The 10,314-nt window shown below is 45.8% G+C and overlaps 1 long non-coding RNA gene across 1 annotated transcript; it reads left to right on the forward strand.

Moving 5' to 3' along the window:
* The first annotated feature begins 766 nt into the window (after positions 1-766).
* Positions 767-1,170, forward strand: LOC144388335 (uncharacterized). Its single transcript, XR_013452661.1, has 2 exons — positions 767-952; positions 1,038-1,170. It is a non-coding gene; the product is annotated as an uncharacterized LOC144388335 (long non-coding RNA).
* Positions 1,171-10,314: the final 9,144 nt, after the last annotated feature.

Consider the following 10,314-nt stretch of genomic DNA (forward strand, 5'->3'; position numbering starts at 1 on the left):
TTTGTGTACATCTTCATGTTAGTGTGTCCGTGTGTACATCTTCATGTTAGTGTGTCCGTGTGTACATCTTCATGTTAGTGTGTCCGTGTGTACATCTTCATGTTAGTGTGTCTTTGTGTACATCTTCATGTTAGTGTGTCTTTGTGTACATCGACTTGTTAGAGTGTCTGTGTGCACATCTTCATGTTAGTGTGTCTTTGTGTACATCTTCATGTTAGTGTGTCCGTGTGTACATCTTCATGTTAGTGTGTCTTTGTGTACATCTTCATGTTAGTGTGTCTTTGTGTACATCGACTTGTTAGTGTGTCTGTGTGCACATCTACATGTTAGTGTGTCCGTGTGTACATCTACATGTTAGTGTGTCTTTGTGTACATGTACTTGTTTGTGTGTCCGTGTGTACATCTTCATGTTAGTGTTTCTTTGTGTACATCTTCATGTTAGTGTGTCTTTGTGTACATCGACTTGTTAGTGTTTCTTTGTGTACATCTTCATGTTAGTGTGTCCGTGTGTACATCTTCATGTTAGTGTTTCTTTGTGTACATCGACTTGTTAGTGTGTCTGTGTGCACATCTACATGTTAGTGTGTCCCTGTGCACATCTACATGTTAGTGTGTCTTTGTGTACATGTACTTGTTTGTGTGTCTTTGTGTACATCTTCATGTTAGTGTGTCTTTGTGTACATCGACTTGTTAGTGTGTCTGTGTGCACATCTACATGTTAGTGTGTCTTTGTGTACATGTACTTGTTAGTGTGTCTTTGTGTACATTGTGGCAACCCACGGGTGCAGGTCCCTAGGAGCACCAATCAGCACCAAGGTCAGGTGACTAAAAGGGGATACGCCCCGCCCCCCCCCCGGGAGACAACGAGCGGCACAGCTGCGGCTCATGAGGCTGATGAAGGTGAGCCCCACTATAAAGGACCAACCGTTCCAACAGCCAGGGAGAACTAGACGTGAGTAGGAGCTGACGTCAGGCCGAGGCCTGCGCTAACACATATGCGTTAACCCCTAAGGACTTTTCTTCTGTTTTCCCTGCAGTGAGGAGATCGAGTGCTGGACCGTCGAGCGGGACCGAAGGACCCAAACCCTCCAAAGAGGAAGAACTTACTTTGGCTTTTTTTTCTTTTTGTTTGGACGTTTAGAAATAAATCAAACCTTTTTTGTGCAACCACTCGTGACTCCCAGCAGATTCTTTTTGCCCACACCCGTGGATTGCCACATATGGTGGAGGATGCAGGCAATTCTTTAGTTCCACCGCCGTAACCCCGAAAGCAGGAGACTATGGGAGAAGCAATGGAGGCCGCGATGGCCAGGCTTCTCCAAGCCCAGGCGCAGCAGGTGCAGAGCATGGCAGCCCTTCAGGGGACATTCGACCGGCTGGCTGAGAACTTAACCCCAAGGGCCCCTCACGCGTCCCCAACAGCTCTACTCACAAAGCAGACCCCCGGAGACGATGTGGAGGCCTTCCTTGAGGTCTTCGAACGAACGGCAGAACGTGAAGGCTGGCCGGAAGACAGGTGGGCACACATTCTGGCGCCTTTTCTGACAGGGGACGCCCAGAGGGCGTACCAAGACCTCGGGACCAGGGAGGGCACGATAGGGCCTCCCAGCCAAGACCCATCCGACGCGGGAGACCCAGGGCTGCCTGTGCGGCCCACGCTCCGTCCGGTTCGTCCGACGAGGGCCCCCCGGAAGAGGCAAGACCCCTTCCCCCCTCGCCTTCGACTGCACCAGGAGGCTCCAACCGGGCGGGGGGCCGAACCCCCGATACGGACACCGCTACGGAGGGATCCCAAATCCCCAGAGGGGGGGAGGGCGGGAGCCTTACGGAGTTCTCAGAATTCCCCTTAGTCGCGGACGGGATGGGGAACAGAAAGGACCAATTGCTACCCTACGTTCTGTTTGGGGTAAGAGAAGTGCCTCAGGCGTCCACAGGGTTCTCCCCGTTCGAGCTGCTGTACGGGAGAAGACCCCGCGGACTTTTAGACGTCGCTAAGGAAGCCTGGGAGAGTCAGCCTTCACCCCATCGCACCATCATCGAGCACGTGGACCAAATGAGGACCCGGATGGCCCAAGTCTGGCCAGTAGTGAGGGAACACCTGCAACAGGCACAGCAGGCCCAAGCCAGAGTGTACAATCGGGGTGCCCAGGTACGTGCCTTCCAACCAGGAGAACGTGTTCTTGTGTTGGTCCCCAGCGCAGACTGCAAGTTCCTGGCTAAGTGGCAGGGACCCTATGAGGTGGTGACACGGGTCAATGAAGCCAACTATCAGGTACGTCAGCCTGGCCGGCGCAGGCCCCTACAACTCTACCATGTTAACCTTCTTAAAAAATGGCAGAGTCTTCCAGGACCGCCGGCGCAACCCACCCCGGCCCTTACCGCTCGGATCCCGTTACCGAATGTGCCCATGGGAGACCATCTCAGCCCGAGTCAGCTGCAAGACCTACGTGAGGTAGTGTGGCAGCACCTGGATGTCTTCTCCGACCTGCCGGGCAGGACCGCCGTGGCCACCCATGACATAAGGACCGAGCCAGGAGTAACGGTTCGGGTGAAGCCGTATCGTGTCCCCGAGGCGAGGAGAGAGGCCATCAGGCAGGAGGTGAGTAGAATGCTCCAGCTGGGGGTCATTGAGGAGTCCCACAGTGCCTGGTCCAGCCCAGTGGTACTGGTGCCCAAGCCAGATGGCTCTTACCGTTTTTGCAATGACTTTCGTAGACTCAATGACGCCTCCCAGTTCGATGCCTATCCTATGCCCAGGGTGGATGAACTGATAGACCGGCTGGGAACGGCCCGTTTCATCTCCACCTTGGACCTCACCAAAGGCTACTGGCAGGTGCCGCTGACAACTCGGGCCAGAGAGAAGACGGCCTTCGCCACCCCCGAAGGCCTATATCAGTACACCGTGTTGCCCTTTGGTGTCCATGGAGCCCCCGCCACATTCCAGCGGTTAATGGACAAGATTCTCCGGCCGCACCAAGGGTATGCCGCAGCCTATATCGATGACATTGTAATTCACAGCGACGACTGGGAGACTCACCTGAGCCGACTGAGAGCTGTTCTGGGGGCCCTTCGCGGGGCAGGCCTCACGGCAAACCCAAAGAAGTGCCGGCTGGGCCTAGAGGAAGCTTCTTACCTGGGCTACCGCATAGGACGGGGCAACGTGCGACCCCAGGATGCCAAGGTAGAGGCCATTCTCAGCTGGCCAAGACCCAAGACCAAGCGCCAGGTCAAATCATTCCTAGGTTTGGTGGGGTATTACCAGAGGTTCATTCCCCGCTACGCAACTATGGCAGCCCCCTTGCATGACCTGACGAGAAAACGGGGGCCGGACAAGGTCAAATGGAACACCGAAGCTAACGGGGCCTTTGAGTGCCTACGACAGGCTTTGTGCACCAAACCGGTGCTAGTAACGCCTGCCTTCTCTCTCCCATTCCTAGTCCACACAGATGCGTCGGAAGTGGGACTGGGCGCAGTACTATCTCAGGTACGAGACGGAGAGGAGCACCCGGTGATGTATATCAGCCGAAAGTTTCTGCCAAACGAACGCGCTTACTCTACTGTGGAGAAGGAGGCGCTCGCCATAAAATGGGCACTGGACAAGCTTCGCTACTACCTCCTGGGGCGGAGTTTCACCCTGGTGACCGACCATGCCCCCCTGAAATGGATGGCGCAGGCCAAGGACTCCAACGCCAGGGTCACCCGCTGGTTCCTGACCCTCCAGGACTATAAATTCACGGTGGAGCACCGACCAGGGAAGGAACATGCTAACGCAGATGCACTGTCCCGGCGGGACGTTTGTATGTGGGCGGGACGGCGGGGTCCCGGCTTTCTGCTGGGGTGGGGGAGTTGTGGCAACCCACGGGTGCAGGTCCCTAGGAGCACCAATCAGCACCAAGGTCAGGTGACTAAAAGGGGATACGCCCCGCCCCCCCCCCGGGAGACAACGAGCGGCACAGCTGCGGCTCATGAGGCTGATGAAGGTGAGCCCCACTATAAAGGACCAACCGTTCCAACAGCCAGGGAGAACTAGACGTGAGTAGGAGCTGACGTCAGGCCGAGGCCTGCGCTAACACATATGCGTTAACCCCTAAGGACTTTTCTTCTGTTTTCCCTGCAGTGAGGAGATCGAGTGCTGGACCGTCGAGCGGGACCGAAGGACCCAAACCCTCCAAAGAGGAAGAACTTACTTTGGCTTTTTTTTCTTTTTGTTTGGACGTTTAGAAATAAATCAAACCTTTTTTGTGCAACCACTCGTGACTCCCAGCAGATTCTTTTTGCCCACACCCGTGGATTGCCACAACATCTTCATGATAGTGTGTCCGCGTGTACATCTGCAAGTTAGTGTGTCTTTGTGTACATCTGCAAGTTAGTGTGTCTTTGTGTACATCGGCAAGTTAGTGTGTCTTTGTGTACATCGGCAAGTTAGTGTGTCTTTGTGTACATCGGCAAGTTAGTGTGTCATTGTGTACATCGGCAAGTTAGTGTGTCATTGTGTACATCTTCATGTTAATGTGTCCGTGTGTACATCTACTTGTTAGTGTGTCTTTGTGTACATCGACAAGTTAGTGTGTCTTTGTGTACATTGACAAGTTAGTGTGTCTTTGTGTACATTGACAAGTTAGTGTGTCTTTGTGTACATCTACATGTTAGTGTTTCTTTGTGTACATCTACATGTTAGTGTGTCCGTGTGTACATCTACATGTTAGTGTGTCTGTTTGTACATCTACATGTTAGTGTGTCTTTGTGTACATCTACATGTTAGTGTTTCTTTGTGTACATCTACATGTTAGTGTGTCCGTGTGTACATCTACATGTTAGTGTGTCTGTTTGTACATCTACATGTTAGTGTGTCCGTGTGTACATCTACTTGTTAGTGTGTCCCTGTGCACATCTACATGTTAGTGTGTCTTTGTGTACATGTACTTGTTAGTGTGTCCGTGTGTACATCTTCATGTTAGTGTGTCCCTGTGCACATCTACATGTTCGTGTGTCTTTGTGTACATGTACTTGTTAGTGTGTTTTTGTGTACATCGACAAGTTAGTGTGTCTTTGTGTACATTGACAAGTTAGTGTGTCTTTGTGTACATCTACATGTTAGTGTTTCTTTGTGTACATCTACATGTTAGTGTGTCCGTGTGTACATCTACATGTTAGTGTGTCTGTTTGTACATCTACATGTTAGTGTGTCCGTGTGTACATCTACTTGTTAGTGTGTCTTTGTGTACATCTTCATGTTAGTGTGTCTGTTTGTACATCTACATGTTAGTGTGTCCGTGTGTACATCTACTTGTTAGTGTGTCTTTGTGTACATCTACATGTTAGTGTGTCTGTTTGTACATCTACATGTTAGTGTGTGCGTGTGTACATCTACTTGTTAGTGTGTCTTTTTGTACATCTTCATGTTAGTGTGTCTGTGTGCACATCTACATGTTAGTGTGTCCCTGTGCACATCTACATGTTAGTGTGTCTTTGTGTACATGTACTTGTTTGTGTGTCTTTGTGTACATCGGCAAGTTAGTGTGTCTTTGTGTACATCGGCAAGTTAGTGTGTCTTTGTGTACATCTGCAAGTTAGTGTGTCTTTGTGTACATCTTCATGTTAGTGTGTCTGTTTGTACATCTACATGTTAGTGTGTCCGTGTGTACATCTACTTGTTAGTGTGTGTTTGTGTACATCTACATGTTAGTGTGTCTGTTTGTACATCTACATGTTAGTGTGTGCGTGTGTACATCTACTTGTTAGTGTGTCTTTTTGTACATCTTCATGTTAGTGTGTCTGTGTGCACATCTACATGTTAGTGTGTCCCTGTGCACATCTACATGTTAGTGTGTCTTTGTGTACATGTACTTGTTAGTGTGTCTTTGTGTACATCGACTTGTTAGTGTGTCTGTGTGCACATCTACATGTTAGTGTGTCTTTGTGTACATGTACTTGTTAGTGTGTCTTTGTGTACATCTGCAAGTTAGTGTGTCTTTGTGTACATCTGCAAGTTAGTGTGTCTTTGTGTACATCGGCAAGTTAGTGTGTCTTTGTGTACATTGACAAGTTAGTGTGTCTTTGTGTACATTGACAAGTTAGTGTGTCTTTGTGTACATCTACATGTTAGTGTGTCTTTCTGTACATCTTCATGTTAGTGTGTCCGTTTGTACATCTTCATGTTAGTGTGTCCGTGTGTACATCTACTTGTTAGTGTGTCTTTGTGTGCACATCTACATGTTAGTGTGTCTTTGTGTGCACATCTACATGTTTGTGTGTCTTTGTGTACATCTACATGTTTGTGTGTCTTTGTGTACATCTGTAAGTTAATGTGTCTTTGTGTACATCGGCAAGTTAGTGTGTCTTTGTGTACATCGGCAAGTTAGTGTGTCTTTGTGTACATCGGCAAGTTAGTGTGTCTTTGTGTACATCTGCAAGTTAGTGTGTCTTTGTGTACATCTGTAAGTTAGTGTGTCTTTGTGTACATCGGCAAGTTAGTGTGTCTGTGTGTACATCGGCAAGTTAATGTGTCTTTGTGTACATCGGCAAGTTAGTGTGTCTTTGTGTACATATACATGTTAGTGTGTCTTTGTGTGCACATCTACATGTTAGTGTGTCCGTGTGTACATCTACTTGTTAGTGTTTCTTTGTGTACATCTGCATGTTAGTGTGTCCGTGTTATATCTTCATGTTAGTGTGTCTTTGTGTACATCTTCATGATAGTGTGTCCGTGTGTACATCTTCATGTTAGTGTGTCCGTGTGTACATCTTCATGTTAGTGTTTCTTTGTGTACATCTTCATGTTAGTGTGTCTTTGTGTACATCGACTTGTTAGTGTGTCTGTGTGCACATCTACATGTTAGTGTGTCCGTGTGTACATCTACATGTTAGTGTTTCTTTGTGTACATCTTCATGTTAGTGTGTCCGTGTGTACATCTTCATGTTAGTGTTTCTTTGTGTACATCTTCATGTTAGTGTGTCTTTGTGTACATCGACTTGTTAGTGTGTCTGTGTGCACATCTACATGTTAGTGTGTCCCTGTGCACATCTACATGTTAGTGTGTCTTTGTGTACATGTACTTGTTTGTGTGTCTTTGTGTACATCTTCATGTTAGTGTGTCTTTGTGTACATCGACTTGTTAGTGTGTCTGTGTGCACATCTACATGTTAGTGTGTCTTTGTGTACATGTACTTGTTAGTGTGTCTTTGTGTACATCTTCATGATAGTGTGTCCGCGTGTACATCTGCAAGTTAGTGTGTCTTTGTGTACATCTGCAAGTTAGTGTGTCTTTGTGTACATCGGCAAGTTAGTGTGTCTTTGTGTACATCGGCAAGTTAGTGTGTCTTTGTGTACATCGGCAAGTTAGTGTGTCTTTGTGTACATCGGCAAGTTAGTGTGTCATTGTGTACATCGGCAAGTTAGTGTGTCATTGTGTACATCTTCATGTTAATGTGTCCGTGTGTACATCTACTTGTTAGTGTGTCTTTGTGTACATCTACATGTTAGTGTGTCCGTGTGTACATCTACTTGTTAGTGTGTCTTTGTGTACATCTACATGTTAGTGTGTCCGTGTGTACATCTACTTGTTAGTGTGTTTTTGTGTACATCGACAAGTTAGTGTGTCTTTGTGTACATCGGCAAGTTAGTGTGTCTTTGTGTACATCTTCATGTTAATGTGTCCGTGTGTACATCTACTTGTTAGTGTGTCCGTGTGTACATAGACAAGTTAGTGTGTCTTTGTGTACATTGACAAGTTAGTGTGTCTTTGTGTACATCTACATGTTAGTGTTTCTTTGTGTACATCTACATGTTAGTGTGTCCGTGTGTACATCTACATGTTAGTGTGTCTGTTTGTACATCTACATGTTAGTGTGTCCGTGTGTACATCTACTTGTTAGTGTGTCTTTGTGTACATCTTCATGTTAGTGTGTCTGTTTGTACATCTACATGTTAGTGTGTCCGTGTGTACATCTACTTGTTAGTGTGTCTTTGTGTACATCTACATGTTAGTGTGTCTGTTTGTACATCTACATTTTAGTGTGTCCGTGTGTACATCTACTTGTTAGTGTGTCTTTTTGTACATCTTCATGTTAGTGTGTCTTTGTGTACATCTTCATGTTAGTGTGTCCGTGTGTACATCTTCATGTTAGTGTGTCCGTGTGTACATCTTCATGTTAGTGTGTCTTTGTGTACATCGACTTGTTAGAGTGTCTGTGTCCACATCTACATGTGAGTGTGTCCCTGTGCACATCTACATGTTAGTGTGTCTTTGTGTACATCTACTTGTTAGTGTGTCTTTGTGTACATCTTCATGTTAGTGTGTCCGTGTGTACATCTACTTGTTAGTGTGTCTTTGTGTACATCTTCATGTTAGTGTGTCTTTGTGTACATCTACATTTTAGTGTGTCTTTGTGTACATCTACATTTTAGTGTGTCTTTGTGTACATCTGCACGTTAAGGTGTCTTTGTGTACATCTGCTCGTTAAGGTGTCTTTGTGTACATCTGCAAGTTAGTGTGTCTTTGTGTACATCTGCAAGTTAGTGTGTCTTTGTGTACATCGGCAAGTTAGAGTGTCTTTGTGTACATCTTCATGTTAATGTGTCCGTGTGTACATCTACTTGTTAGTGTGTCTTTGTGTAAATCTACATGTTAGTGTGTCCGTGTGTACATCTACATGTTAGTGTGTCTTTGTGTACATTGACAAGTTAGTGTGTCTTTGTGTACATTGACAAGTTAGTGTGTCTTTGTGTACATCTACATGTTAGTGTGTCTTTCTGTACATCTTCATGTTAGTGTGTCTTTGTGTGCACATCTACATGTTAGTGTGTCTTTGTGTACATCTGCATGTTTGTGTGTCTTTGTGTACATCTGTAAGTTAATGTGTCTTTGTGTACATCGGCAAGTTAGTGTGTCTTTGTGTACATCGGCAAGTTAGTGTGTCTTTGTGTACATCGGCAAGTTAGTGTGTCTTTGTGTACATCTGCAAGTTAGTGTGTCTTTGTGTACATCTGTAAGTTAGTGTGTCTTTGTGTACATCGGCAAGTTAGTGTGTCTGTGTGTACATCGGCAAGTTAATGTGTCTTTGTGTACATCGGCAAGTTAGTGTGTCTTTGTGTACATCGGCAAGTTAATGTGTCTTTGTGTACATATACATGTTAGTGTGTCTTTGTGTGCACATCTACATGTTAGTGTGTCCGTGTGTACATCTACTTGTTATTGTTTCTTTGTGTACATCTGCATGTTAGTGTGTCCGTGTTATATCTTCATGTTAGTGTGTCTTTGTGTACATCTTCATGATAGTGTGTCCGTGTGTACATCTTCATGTTAGTGTGTCCGTGTGTACATCTTCATGTTAGTGTGTCTTTGTGTACATCGACTTGTTAGTGTGTCGGTGTGCACATCTAAATGTTAGTGTGTCCCTGTGCACATCTACATGTTAGTGTGTCTTTGTGTACATGTACTTGTTTGTGTGTCTTTGTGTACATCTTCATGTTAGTGTGTCTTTGTGTACATCTTCATGTTAGTGTGTCCGTGTGTACATCTTCATGTTAGTGTGTCCGTGTGTACATCTTCATGTTAGTGTGTCTTTGTGTACATCTTCATGTTAGTGTGTCTTTGTGTACATCGACTTGTTAGTGTGTCTGTGTCCACATCTACATGTGAGTGTGTCTTTGTGTACATCTGCATGTTTGTGTGTCTTTGTGTACATCTGTAAGTTAGTGTGTCTTTGTGTACATCGGCAAGTTAGTGTGTCTTTGTGTACATCGGCAAGTTAGTGTGTCTTTGTGTACATCGGCATGTTAGTGTGTCTTTGTGTACATCTACTTGTTAGTGTGTCCGTGTGTATATCTACATGTTAGTGTGTCCGTGTGTACATCGACAAGTTAGTGTGTCTTTGTGTACATCGGCAAGTTAATGTGTCTTTGTGTACATCTACTTGTTAGTGTGTCCGTGTGTATATCTACATGTTAGTGTGTCCGTGTGTACATCGGCAAGTTAGTGTGTCATTGTGTACATCTTCATGTTAATGTGTCCGTGTGTACATCTACTTGTTAGTGTGTCTTTGTGTACATCTACATGTTAGTGTGTCCGTGTGTACATCTACTTGTTAGTGTGTCTTTGTGTACATCTACATGTTAGTGTGTCCGTGTGTACATCTACTTGTTAGTGTGTTTTTGTGTACATCGACAAGTTAGTGTGTCTTTGTGTACATCGGCAAGTTAGTGTGTCTTTGTGTACATCTTCATGTTAATGTGTCCGTGTGTACATCTACTTGTTAGTGTGTCCGTGTGTACATCGACAAGTTAGTGTGTCTTTGTGTACATTGACAAGTTAG

This window comes from Gasterosteus aculeatus, chromosome 15 (assembly GCF_964276395.1).
Source record: "Gasterosteus aculeatus chromosome 15, fGasAcu3.hap1.1, whole genome shotgun sequence".
NCBI classification, from domain to species: domain Eukaryota; kingdom Metazoa; phylum Chordata; class Actinopteri; order Perciformes; family Gasterosteidae; genus Gasterosteus; species Gasterosteus aculeatus.